This window comes from Oncorhynchus nerka, linkage group LG28 (genome assembly GCF_034236695.1).
Source record: "Oncorhynchus nerka isolate Pitt River linkage group LG28, Oner_Uvic_2.0, whole genome shotgun sequence".
NCBI classification, from domain to species: Eukaryota; Metazoa; Chordata; class Actinopteri; order Salmoniformes; family Salmonidae; genus Oncorhynchus; species Oncorhynchus nerka.
Genome location: NC_088423.1, coordinates 6,229,598 through 6,244,325, shown reverse-complemented (window position 1 = coordinate 6,244,325; position 14,728 = coordinate 6,229,598).

The window sequence follows — 14,728 nt, the reverse complement described above, 5'->3', positions numbered from 1 at the left end:
CTACTTTATACTGTCAGAATCATTTACTAGATTTGTTGCCTTACTTCCATTAGAGATGTCACATTTACAAAGCATTCGGAAAGTATTCAGACCTCTTGACTCTTTCCACATTGTGGGACGTTACAGCCTTATTCTAAAATTGATTAAATATAGTCTATGTCTCATCAATCTATACACAATACTGTCACGAACCGGCTCAAAGCCCGTAACAAAAGGGAGACAACGTGGAGATAAGGAGTAACAAAATATATATTTATTAAATAAGTAACTAAGTATAATATACAATGGTGTCTGTAATCAGTAATCAGTAGTGTAAGTGAGAGTTTTGCATGCATGAATGTGATAATGCAGGGTGTTGAAAGATGCTAAAGCAAACAACCAAAAAACCACCAAGAAAAACAATCAAATCTATAAAAGTGTCTGCATGGAGAGAGTCTCCCCCATGAATGGGGAAGTGGTGTATTTATCCTGGGAGACACCGGGCCCAGGTGTTTCCCATGTAGCTGACGACCCTCCCAACTCCGCCCACCAGCATCCTAATAAGGAAATAACAGAGAGAATACGGCAGACAGAGTGGGAGGGTCGTCACACCCCCCCCCATAAAACCGGGGACCAACAAGGACCCCGGAACAAAATACCAGCCTCTAAGTTCCAAATTGACACAGCTTCTGCGCCACAAATTGATGAGGGTTTACGTGTTCACACTTACAATTTGCCCCAGCCAACCTCCTCCCCAGACCTCAGCGACCTTCACACAGGAAGCAACATTTAAGAGGAAAGAAGAAAACAAGACCAGGAGGGAGCAGACAGGACAGAGAGAACATGACAATACGAAACAATGGTCAGTCACGTAAACATTTAGGAACAGGGCGCACGAGAGAGCGCATCAGCAATCACGTTTTCAGTCCCCCAGATGTGCCTCACATGGAATGATTGTAAAAAATAATCACCATCGCATTATCCTCTGGTTTGGACACATCATGGACCTCACAAAAGTGAGGGGGTTATGGTCGGTGTAGACCACAATGGGTACTACCCCCAACCCGACATACACTTCGAAGTGTTGTAGCGCCCAAATGAGTGCTAGCGCTTCCTTTTCAATAACCGAATAGTTCTACTGATAATCGTTAAACTTTTTGGAAAAGAAAGTAACAGGACTCTCAATCCCAGACACATCTGCTTGCAGCAAAACTGCACCTGCCCCCACATGACTAGCATCCACCTGCAAGGTAAATGACAAATCCACGTGAGGAGCAGCCAGCACCGGAGTTGAGGTAAGCAACCTCTTTGCATCTTCAAAAGCGTGTTGACAACGAGTAGACCAAACGTAAACAGCCTTAGCTTTCAGCATATCTGTCAAGGGAGCGACCACAGTAGAGAAGTTATTACAAAAACTACGGTAATAACCAATCATGCCCAAGAAACGCATCAGTTCCTTTTTAGTAGTTGGTGGTGGAAAAGCATCAATAGCCACCACTTTAGCCCGTACAGGATGCACTTCACCCTGCCCAACCACTTTTCCAAGGTATGTAACGGTCGCCTGAGCAAACTCACATTTAGCCAGATTGATTATGAGGCGATACGCAGCCAGACGTTCGAACAAGGCTTGAATACGGGACAGATGTTCTTCCCAAGTATCTGCATATATCACTACATCGTCCAAATAAACAGCGCACCTGGTCAGACCAGCGACAACCCTGTTCATAAGTCGCTGAAAATTGGCAGGTGCATTACACAGACCGAAACTCATAACCGAATACAAGTACAGACCAAAGGGTGTAATAAAGGCAGAGATTTCACGTGCCCTACTCGTCAGTGGCACCTGCCAATAGCCTTTTAACAGGTCAAATTTGCTCACAAACTTAGCTGCACCGACTTGATCAACACAGTCCTCCATCCGAGGAAGAGGAAATGAATCTGGCTTTGTGACACTTTACCTTACGGTAGTCCGTACAAAAACGGTTTGTTCCATCCGGTTTACTGACCAAGATACAGGGAGAAGCCCAACTGGAGAAAGAAGGCTCTGCTATCTTACTCTCCAGCATGTACTTGACCTCAGCATCCAGACAACGTAGTTTCTCTGAAGAAACTCTATAGAACCGCTGACAAATGGGGTCAGCACTTCCAATGTCAATATCATGTTCTATTAAGTTTGTACGTGCAGGTGTATCAGAAAACAAACCTGGAAATCTCTGAATCAGACCAACCATCTCTTTCCGCCCATCAACAGGTAGGTGAGTGAGAAGACTGTCTAAAATATCCAGTGTTTCTGAATTTTTCGATCTACCCTGCAATATACAATCGTCAGGACCAGGAACATCTTCCTCCTCATGCACAGATCTAGCACGACAAGAACCCAAGGAAACAACGGTATCAGCCAAAAGAACAGGTTTTTACCGTCCTCTGTCGACTCCCACTGTTCAGTCTCAGAGGAACGTGCATAATAGGGTTTTAACAGATTTACATGGCACAGCTGGTGTGCTTTCCTCCGTTCTGGAGTGGCAACTAGATAATTTTGCTCAGTGTACTGGCGCACCACTGTATATGGACCTTGAAACTTGGCTTGAAAAGGAGAACCAACAATTGGCAGCAGAGCAAGAACCTGGTCACCTGGACTAAAGTGACGAGGCTCAGTTCGGCGATCAAATATGCCCTTCATCCTCTCCTGTGAAGATGATAACTTCTCTTTAGCCATTTCATCAGCGGCTACAGCCGTCGCCGGAAATCACACACATACGATAACAGGGACTGAGGAGGCTCGGGAGACATCCAGTCATCCTGGAGAACAGATAAAAGTCCACGCACCCTATGTCCAAACACAAGGTCATTTGGACTGAAACTTGTGCTCTCCTGTGAAACTTCCGAAACTTAGCGGCTAACAGTAAACAAGGAAACCCCTCCTCCCAATCCTTATCCATCTCAGTACAATAAGCTCTCAACAAAGACTTAAGTGTTTGATGGAAACGTTCCAGTGCTCCTTGACTTTGCGCGTGATAGGCGCTAGACAAATTGTGTTTAATATGGAGCTGTTGAAGAACCTGACTAAACAGATTAGAGGTAAAAATTAGATCCTTGATCACTCTGAATGACCTTAGGGATTCCAAACAATGAGAGAAACTAAGTCAAAGCTTTTAACACCGATTTAGTCGTGATAGATCGGAGAGGATAGGCAGCAGGAAACCTAGTGGTCTGACACATCACAGTGAACAGGTAACTGCTACCCTTTTTAGAACGAGGCAGAGGACCCACACAGTCAATAATCAGATACTCAAAAGGTTGGCTGAGTACAGGAATAGGAAACAATGGTACTGGTTTAATAGCTTGATTAGGCTTACCAGTTAATTGACAGGTGTGACAAGTTTTGATAAAATCAGAAACATCCCTCTTTAATCTAGGCCAAAAGAAATGTCTTAATATGCGATTGTAGGTTTTCCTCACCCCCATATGTCCAGCAACGTCGCTGTGAGAAGTTTCCAACACCAACTCACGAAGCTTAACTGGTACAACAACCTGACTAATTGCCTCCCCCAGAAAACAACTATCATGAAACACCCACTTTCTCATCAGGACATCCTCTTGGAGAAAATAGCCATGGGCGACATCTCCCAACTGTTCTACAGGCACAATTTGATCACGCAACTCTTCCAACGTGGGGTCATCCCTTTGCGCATTGATTCGATCTGAGTGGGTTACAGATAACGGGATAACAGGGAAAACAGTGACATACTTCTTTGTATTATTATCATTAGTCGGCGTAGTGACCAGTTCGCCACTGCTCATAGAACGTGTCACTGCACACACAGAGAACACCTCTGGGAAACTCTGTACACTCTCATCAGGAATCCCAACAAATGACGGCTTAGTGGAAACCACTAGAGATGGAAACACGACAGGCCATGCACGCTCACCAGCCAAGTTATTCCCAAGGATAACGTCGATACTCTCAATAGGCAACGAAGGACGCACCCCCACAACAACTTCACCCTTCACCAGCCCACAATCCAACATCAGTTTATGCAACGGAACTGACAGAGTGTTCAAACCTATTCCCCTAATTAGAACACTATTCCCCGAATCAGTCTCAGCAGAAAAGGGTAACACAGACTCCAACACAAATGATTCAGAGGCACCTGTGTCTCTCAGGATCTTCACTGGCACTAGGTCTTTACTTCCTAACATAGACACAAAACCTTCCGTAATGAAAGGTAAATAGTCTGGATCAATATGGACTTTCACATTCTCCTGGGCCTGAGGAAATGAGTCATGAATGAACTGATGTGGAACAGGTGCAGCTAACGCGGTAGGCTTAGATTTAGCGTAAGCACCCTTTGACCTGAGAAGTGGACATTCGACCTGAACCTTGACAGTAGTGACACTCCTGCCCAAAGTCAGCTTTACCATGGGAGTCAGGCTCAACCCTAGTTGAATAGAACTCTGCCCGTGAACCAAAGTATCTCGGTGAGCGAAGCCCAAATCTATCCGAACGCCCCCACTCTTTCCAAATACGGGGCTCTGCAAAGACACTTTTGTGAGTCAACACATACTCGTCCGCCAAAACCGCAGCTTCAGCAACATTCTTTACATTCTGTTCGTTAATATACGTGGCAATACGATCAGGAATTGTCTCCTTAAATTGCTCTAACATAATCAGATCACACAGCCCTTGGAAAGTCACAACTGCAGAGGCGGAACACCAGCGATTAATAAACTGTAAAGATAACTGTTGCGCAAACTCAACATGAGTCTGTTTATCATCCCTTTTTAAAGTTCTAAATCGTTGGCGGTACGCCTCAGGGACCAATTCATAAATCTGTAACACAGCTGTTTTAACTTTATTATAACTGGCACTATCGTGTACACTAAGAGCTGAATATGCTTCCTGCGCTTTACCAGTCAGCACACACTGCAACATTAAAGTGCGGTCAGAATCAGGCCAACTCCTAGCGTCAGCAACCCGCTCAAACAACGAAAAGAATGTCTCGGGGTCCCTTTCATTAAACCCGAGGCAATAACCGTAAGTTCCCAACAATATCAAATGTCTCTGGGGCACGACCAAAAGCGGAACTACCCCTAGGTAAATCTGGGTCACCTTCCCAAAACAAACTCTCCCCTGAGATCTTTCCTTCCCTAACCAACTCTATACATTCTTGTTGCAACTTGATTTTAGCACGCTCCATATCTTGTTTAAATGCCAATTCCTTTTCATATTTTACACGATCATGCTCTAGCTTCTCACGATCATGCTGCCGATCATGCTCTCTCTTCTCACGATCATGCTCCAGCTGTAACAAAAGCAGTTCTTTCTGCTGTTCAAAAAGAAGGCTACTAGGACTAACCGATGGAATGGCCATTGTAACGTTATGGGGAGACAACAAATCCTCAGCAGAGGCTGGCCCAGTGGTAACTTCAAGAATACCACTCTCCATCAGATTGGCCTTCAATATCAACCTAATAGAATTCTTTAGACGTTTATCACTAATCTCAACCTTGTAGTGTTCCGCGACCTTCAACAGCTGTTCTTTAGTACCTAAATCTAACAATTCCTCTGATGGAGAGCGAATGAACTTATCTACATAAGACGCCATAATCACACACAAAAAAATCTCGCTCTTCCCTTCTGCTGAGCACACCAGACCACAACCCAAGAATTGACAATCACCCTGAGCACCACAGAAGAGAGATGAGATACGGAGCTTCCCCAAAACCTACAATAACTCAACCCTAGTCTTCGTGCAGATTTGCGGTGGGAATTTACGCACTGTAGCCTGCTGGCAAGGAAAAACTCCCCAGCATGCTGGTAAATTCCACCAAGCCAACGGATGTGCCCCCGAGACAACTGCTCAGTCCACAGACACCACACAAAAATAACAAACATTAACCATTCCCAACATATTCCAAAAAATGAAACACGTCGCTAAACCTATCAGGGGAAAAAGGCTATAGCTCCGGGTAGCAAGTTCCATTACCCTACCCAAATCTCCCACCCAGGTACACAGCCGATTACTCACCTCAGACTGACGTCCCAACAGAAAGTAGAACAAGAGTTCAGGCTAGGCAAGGCCTGGAAACGAACCATTATACTCTCTCCAACACAGCACACAAACCAAACAACAAAGGCAACCAATACTGGGCCTATCAAACTCAAACAAAATATGCAAACCAAACACGTACCTTCACGGTCTCCCAAACCAATAGTTCAAATATCCCGGATGAGCCCCCACTTGTCACGAACCGGCTCAAAGCCCGTAACAAAAGGGAGACAACGTGGAGATAAGGAGTAACAAAATATATATTGATTAAATAAGTAACTAAGTATAATATACAATGGTGTGTGTAATCAGTAATCAGTAGTGTAAGTGAGTGTTTTGCATGCATGAATGTGATAATGCAGGGTGTTGAAAGATGCTATAGCAAACAACCAAAAAACCACCAAGAAAAACAATCAAATCTATAAAGGTGTCTGCATGGAGAGAGTCTCCCCCATGAATGGGGAAGTGGTGTATTTATCCTGGGAGACACCGGGCCCAGGTGTTTCCCATGTAGCTGACGACCCTCCCAACTCCACCCACCAGCATCCTAATAAGGAAATAACAGAGAGAGAATACGGCAGACAGAGTGGGAGGGTCGTCACAATACCCCATAATAACAAAGCAAAAACGTTTATTTTTTATTTTTCTCCAAATGTATTAACATTTCTAAACATTAATATCTTATTGACATAAGTATTCAGACCCTTCGCTATTGGAGTTGAAATTGAGCTCAGGTGCATCCTGTTTCCTTTGATCATCCTTGAGATGTTTCTACAACTTGATTGGAGTCCACCTGTGGTAAATTCAATTGATTGGACATGATTTGGAAAGGCACACGCCTGTCTATATAAGGTCCCACAGTTGACAGTGCATGGCAGAGCAAAAACCAAGCAATGAGGTCGAAGGAATTGTCCGTAGAGCTCTGACACAGGATTGTGTCAAGGCACAGATCTGGGAAAGGATAACAAAACATGTCTGCAGCATTGAAGGTCCCCAAGAACATAGTGGCCTCTGTTACTGTTAAATTGAAGAAGTTGGGAACCACCAAGACTCTTCCTAGTGCTCGCCGCACGGACCCGTGTCTCACCAATGAGTTTGTACCAATCTTAGTTGAATATTTATTTACGAGAAAGCTAAAATGATGATAAAATATACACATAGACAAAACACATTATAGGCTATTGATTAGAACTTAGTATAACGGGCCAACACACTATGGCGGGTGTTACCCAAAATGGGGATTTCAAAGAGAGAGAGAAAAGAAAGTACACGAGAAATTTACATTTTGGTGAATTTGTCAGCTATGCTATTCTAACCCTAGCCTTGCCCCAAACTGCCGCTCTTATGGGTCAGAATATAATGATGTAATTACGTGGGGAAGATCTCCGAGGATTATCTGCGTGGACCGTTCAGGCTGCTCGATGACGCACTTCCCCGGCGCACCTTTCTGGTCGTCCTCACGATGTCAGCGTCCTTTTGGCTTAGGAGTTTGTTCCCTCACCCTTGCTCTGGAAGGGGTCTTCTGAGGACAGACAGCTCTGTAGCTCAGAGCTCACAGCATAGGGATGAAACCGTTTAGATACCACGATTCGCTGGGAGATGGAGGCTAGGTGGTTCGACTTGAATTCACCCGCTTAGACACAGCTACTCATCCGTAGCTTGGGTAGAAAAATATTTATTTGTCTTCAAACTTGCGTCGCGTTTTGGGTTCGTTGACTTTTTAGACCTTGGCTGCAGCTTGGGTCACGTAGTCTTCCCTGTAAATTATTTACTCACAGGTTTTATACCCTTGGGTCAGAAGTGGGCGTAACCGCCTTTAGGGCAATTCTCTGGGCGTACCAAGTTAAGAGCAAGGTCTAGGTTTTTCTCAAATCCAATTTTAGACAACTAACTTAACATTTAATCTTTACCAAAACATTCCCTTTGATTTGGACATTTTCCACACAACATACAATGTATAAACATCAAACATATACTAGGAAAACTCTTCACGTTACAATGTTTTCGTAATAACGTCATCTATTAACCTTTAATAACAAAACAAAATGACATTCATTTTCATATTCCATCTATCGTCATGACCACCATTGTGGCTGACGAAAACATTTGTTCCAAAGTCCCTTTATTTCATGTTTAATGTTCTGAGGCTGGTTCACCATAGTAACAGGACAAAGGAATTTGTCTGTGGCCTGAGATTTACCAGGGGCGTGAGGGGTCATAAAACCCCAACATCTTCAGACCCCTTGATCTCTCCTCCTTTGTTGGGGTTGAGAGATAATCTGTACGGTTGTGGTCTCCTGTAAACTGACCTGATCAGGACAGTCATGACAAGACCGATAACCATTATAAACCCATTGCTGCTATCTTCAGGTGTTTGGGTGCTTATTGACTCATGGTGTCCCTTAAGCCTCTTGGCCAAGTCCCTTATCTCCTTCCCTATCCCTTATCCCTACTCTGTGAGATTGGGGACGTAGAGAGATGGGGTGTAAAAGAGAAGGGTTCAAGGTTCTAAGAGATCCAGAGGAAAGTCCCTGACCAGGGTCCTCTAACCAAATACTGTAAGGTCCACTTGACCAGGACATCACCCTTTAAAGTTTTACTAGAGATAAACACAGGTTATGACAACATTGGACCATTTTGTTGTTATTGCTCAACATTTTATCAATTGTTTCTCCAAAGATGAACATTAGTGCACTGGTACAGGGAATAGGGTGCCTGTTCAGACAAACCAAATGTAATGCACTGTTACAGGAAATAGGGTGCCTGTTCAGACCAAATGTAGTGCACTGTTACAGGGAATAGGGTGCCTGTTCAGACAAACCAAATGTAGTGCACTGGTACAGGGTGTAGGGTGCCTGTTCAGACAAACCAAATGTAGTGCACTGTTACAGGGAATAGGGTGCCTGTTCAGACAAACCAAATGTAATGCACTGTTACAGGAAATAGGGTGCCTGTTCAGACCAAATGTAGTGCACTGTTACAGGGAATAGGGTGCCTGTTCAGACAAACCAAATGTAGTGCACTGGTACAGGGTGTAGGGTGCCTGTTCAGACAAACCAAATGTAGTGCACTGTTACAGGGAATAGGGTGCCTGTTCAGACAAACCAAATGTAGTGCACTGGTACAGGGCATAGGGTGCCTGTTCAGAAAAACCAAATGTAGTGCACTGGTACAGGGAATAGGGCGCCTGTTCAGACAAACCAAATGTAGTGCACTGGTACAGGGAATAGGGCGCCTGTTCAGACAAACCAAATGTAGTGCACTGGTACAGGGAATAGGGCGCCTGTTCAGACAAACCAAATGTAGTGCACTGGTACAGGGAATAGGGCGCCTGTTCAGACAAACCAAATGTAGTGCACTGGTACAGGGAATAGGGCGCCTGTTCAGACAAACCAAATGTAGTGCACTGGTACAGGGAATAGGGTGCCTGTTCAGACAAACCAAATGTAGTGCACTGTTACAGGGAATAGGGTGCCTGTTCAGACAAACCAAATGTAGTGCACTGGTACAGGGAATAGGGTGCCTGTTCAGACAAACCAAATGTAGTGCACTGTTACAGGGAATAGGGTGCCTGTTCAGACAAACCAAATGTAGTGCACTGGTACAGGGAATAGGGTGCCTGTTCAGACCAAATGTAGTGCACTGGTACAGGGAATAGGGTGCCTGTTCAGACAAACCAAATGTAGTGCACTGGTACAGGGAATAGGGTGCCTGTTCAGACCAAATGTAGTGCACTGGTACAGGGAATAGGGTGCCTGTTCAGACAAACCAAATGTAGTGCACTGTTACAGGGAATAGGGTGCCTTTTCAGACAAACCAAATGTAGTGCACTGGTACAGGGAATAGGGTGCCTGTTCAGACAAACCAAATGTAGTGCACTGGTACAGGGAATAGGGTGCCTGTTCAGACAAACCAAATGTAGTGCACTGGTACAGGGAATAGGGTGCCTGTTCAGACAAACCAAATGTAGTGCACTGGTACAGGGAATAGGGTGCCTGTTCAGACAAACCAAATGTAGTGCACTGGTACAGGGAATAGGGTGCCTGTTCAGACAAACCAAATGTAGTGCACTGTTACAGGGAATAGGGTGCCAGTTCAGACAAACCAAATGTAGTCCACTGTTACAGGGAATAGGGTGCCTGTTCAGACAAACCAAATGTAGTGCACTGTTACAGGGAATAGGGTGCCTGTTCAGACAAACCAAATGTAGTGCACTGGTACAGGGAATAGGGTGCCTGTTCAGACCAAATGTAGTGCACTGGTACAGGGAATAGGGTGCCTGTTCAGACAAACCAAATGTAGTGCACTGGTACAGGGAATAGGGTGCCTGTTCAGACAAACCAAATGTAGTGCACTGGTACAGGGAATAGGGTGCCTGTTCAGACAAACCAAATGTAGTGCACTGGTACAGGGAATAGGGTGCCTGTTCAGACAAACCAAATGTAGTGCACTGGTACAGGGAATAGGGTGCCTGTTCAGACAAACCAAATGTAGTGCACTGGTACAGGGAATAGGGGTGCCTGTTCAGACAAACCAAATGTAGTGCACTGGTACAGGGAATAGGGTGCCTGTTCAGACAAACCAAATGTAGTGCACTGGTACAGGGAATAGGGTGCCTGTTCAGACCAAATGTAGTGCACTGGTACAGGGAATAGGGTGCCTGTTCAGACCAAATGTAGTGCACTGTTACAGGGAATAGGGGCGCCTGTTCAGAGACCAAATGTAGTGCACTGGTACAGGGAATAGGGTGCCTGTTCAGACCAAATGTAGTGCACTGGTACAGGGAATAGGGTGCCTGTTCAGACCAAATGTAGTGCACTGGTACAGGGAATAGGGTGCCTGTTCAGACCAAATGTAGTGCACTGTTACAGGGAATAGGGTGCCTGTTCAGACAAACCAAATGTAGTGCACTGTTACAGGGAATAGGGTGCCTGTTCAGACAAACCAAATGTAGTACACTGGTACAGGGAATAGGGTGCCTGTTCAGACCAAATGTAGTGCACTGGTACAGGGAATAGGGTGCCTGTTCAGACCAAATGTAGTGCACTGGTACAGGGAATAGGGTGCCTGTTCAGACAAACCAAATGTAGTGCACTGGTACAGGGAATAGGGTGCCTGTTCAGACAAACCAAATGTAGTGCACTGGTACAGGGAATAGGGTGCCTGTTCAGACAAACCAAATGTAGTGCACTGGAAGAGGGAATAGGGTGCCTGTTCAGACAAACCAAATGTAGTGCACTGTTACATGGAATAGGGTGCCTGTTCAGACAAACCAAATGTATTGCACTGTTACATGGAATAGGGTGCCTGTTCAGACAAACCAAATGTAGTGCACTGGTACAGGGAATAGGGTGCCTGTTCAGACAAACCAAATGTAGTGCACTGGTACAGGGAATAGGGTGCCTGTTCAGACAAACCAAATGTAGTGCACTGGTACAGGGAATAGGGTGCCTGTTCAGACAAACCAAATGTAGTGCACTGGTACAGGGAATAGGGTGCCTGTTCAGACAAACCAAATGTAGTGCACTGGTACAGGGAATAGGGTGCCTGTTCAGACAAACCAAATGTAGTGCACTGGTACAGGGAATAGGGTGCCTGTTCAGACAAACCAAATGTAGTGCACTGGTACAGGGAATAGGGTGCCTGTTCAGACAAACCAAATGTAGTGCACTGGTACAGGGAATAGGGTGCCTGTTCAGACAAACCAAATGTAGTGCACTGGTACAGGGAATAGGGTGCATGTTCAGACAAACCAAATGTAGTGCACTGGTACAGGGAATAGGGTGCCTGTTCAGACAAACCAAATGTAGTGCACTGTTACAGGGAATAGGGTGCCTGTTCAGACCAAATGTAGTGCACTGGTACAGGGAATAGGGTGCCTGTTCAGACCAAATGTAGTGCACTGTTACAGGGAATAGGGCGCCTGTTCAGACCAAATGTAGTGCACTGGTACAGGGAATAGGGTGCCTGTTCAGACCAAATGTAGTGCACTGTTACAGGGAATAGGGTGCCTGTTCAGACCAAATGTAGTAAACTGGTACAGGGAAAGGGTGCCTGTTCAGACCAAATGTAGTGCACTGGTACAGGGAATAGGGCGCCTGCCTGTTCTGGTACAGGGAAGTGCCTGTTCAGACAAAACCAAATGTAGTGCATACAGGGAATAGGTGCCTGTTCAGACAAAACCAAATGTAGTGCACTTGTACAGGGAATAGGGTGCCTGTTCAGACAAACCAAATGTAGTGCACTGGTACAGGGAATAGGGTGCCTGTTCAGACAAACCAAATGTAGTGCACTGGTACAGGGAATAGGGTGCCTGTTCAGACAAACCAAATGTAGTGCACTGGTACAGGGAATAGGGTGCCTGTTCAGACAAACCAAACTGTACAGGGTAGGGTGCCTGTTCAGACCAAATGTAGTGCACTGGTAAGGGAATAGGGTGCCTGTTCAGACAAACCAAATGTAGTGCACTGGTACAGGGAATAGGGTGCCTGTTCAGACAAACCAAATGTAGTGCACTGTTCAGACAGGGAATAGGGTGCCTGTTCAGACAAACCAAATGTAGTGCACTGGTACAGGGAATAGGGTGCCTGTTCAGACAAACCAAATGTAGTGCACTGGTACAGGGAATAGGGTGCCTGTTCAGACAAACCAAATGTAGTGCACTGGTACAGGGAATAGGGCGCCTGTTCAGACAAAAACCAAATGTATGTGCACTGGTACAGGGAATAGGGTGCCTGTTCAGACAAACCAAATGTAGTGCACTGGTACAGGGAATAGGGTGCCTGTTCAGACAAACCAAAATGTAGTGCACTGGTACAGGGAATAGGGTGCCTGTTCAGACAAACCAAATGTAGTGCACTGGTACAGGGAATAGGGTGCCTGTTCAGACAAACCAAATGTAGTGCACTGTTACAGGGAATAGGGTGCCTGTTCAGACAAACCAAATGTAGTGCACTGGTACAGGGAATAGGGTGCCTGTTCAGACAAACCAAATGTAGTGCACTGGTACAGGGAATAGGGTGCCTGTTCAGACAAACCAAATGTAGTGCACTGGTACAGGGAATAGGGTGCCTGTTCAGACCAAATGTAGTGCACTGGTACAGGGAATAGGGTGCCTGTTCAGACAAACCAAATGTAGTGCACTGGAATAGGTGCCTGTTCAAAACCAAATGTAGTGCCTGTTCAGACAAACCAAATGTAGTGCACTGGTACAGGGAATAGGGTGCCTGTTCAGACAAACCAAATGTAGTGCACTGGTACAGGGAATAGGGTGCCTGTTCAGACAAACCAAATGTAGTGCACTGGTACAGGGAATAGGGTGCCTGTTCAGACAAACCAAATGTAGTGCACTGGTACAGGGAATAGGGTGCCTGTTCAGACAAACCAAATGTAGTGCACTGTTACAGGGAATAGGGTGCCTGTTCAGACAAACCAAATGTAGTGCACTGGTACAGGGAATAGGGTGCCTGTTCAGACAAACCAAATGTAGTGCACTGTTACAGGGAATAGGGTGCCTGTTCAGACAAACCAAATGTAGTGCACTGTTACAGGGAATAGGGTGCCTGTTCAGACAAACCAAATGTAGTGCACTGTTACAGGGAATAGGGTGCCTGTTCAGACAAACCAAATGTAGTGCACTGGTACAGGGAATAGGGTGCCTGTTCAGACAAACCAAATGTAGTGCACTGGTACAGGGAATAGGGTGCCTGTTCAGACAAACCAAATGTAGTGCACTGGTACAGGGAATAGGGTGCCTGTTCAGACAAACCAAATGTAGTGCACTGGTACAGGGAATAGGTGCCTGTTCAGACAAACCAAATGTAGTGCACTGGTACAGGGAATAGGGTGCCTGTTCAGACAAACCAAATGTAGTGCACTGGTACAGGGAATAGGGTGCCTGTTCAGACAAACCAAATGTAGTGCACTGGTACAGGGAATAGGGTGCCTGTTCAGACAAACCAAATGTAGTGCACTGGTACAGGGAATAGGGTGCCTGTTCAGACAAACCAAATGTAGTGCACTGTTACAGGGAATAGGGTGCCTGTTCAGACAAACCAAATGTAGTGCACTGGTACAGGGAATAGGGTGCCTGTTCAGACCAAATGTAGTGCACTGGTACAGGGAATAGGGTGCCTGTTCAGACCAAATGTAGTGCACTGGTACAGGGAATAGGGTGCCTGTTCAGACCAAATGTAGTGCACTGGTACAGGGAATAGGGTGCCTGTTCAGACCAAATGTAGTGCACTGGTACAGGGAATAGGGTGCCTGTTCAGACCAAATGTAGTGCACTGTTGCAGGGAATAGGGTGCCTGTTCAGACCAAATGTAGTGCACTGTTGCAGGGAATAGGGTGCCTGTTCAGACAAACCAAATGTAGTGCACTGGTACAGGGAATAGGGTGCCTGTTCAGACAAACCAAATGTAGTGCACTGGTACAGGGAATAGGGTGCCTGTTCAGACAAACCAAATGTAGTGCACTGGTACAGGGAATAGGGTGCCTGTTCAGACAAACCAAATGTAGTGCACTGTTACAGGGAATAGGGTGCCTGTTCAGACAAACCAAATGTAGTGCACTGTTACAGGGAATAGGGTGCCTGTTCAGACAAAACCAAATGTAGTGCACTGTTACATGGAATAGGGTGCCTGTTCAGACAAACCAAATGTAGTGCACTGGTACAGGGAATAGGGTGCCTGTTCAGA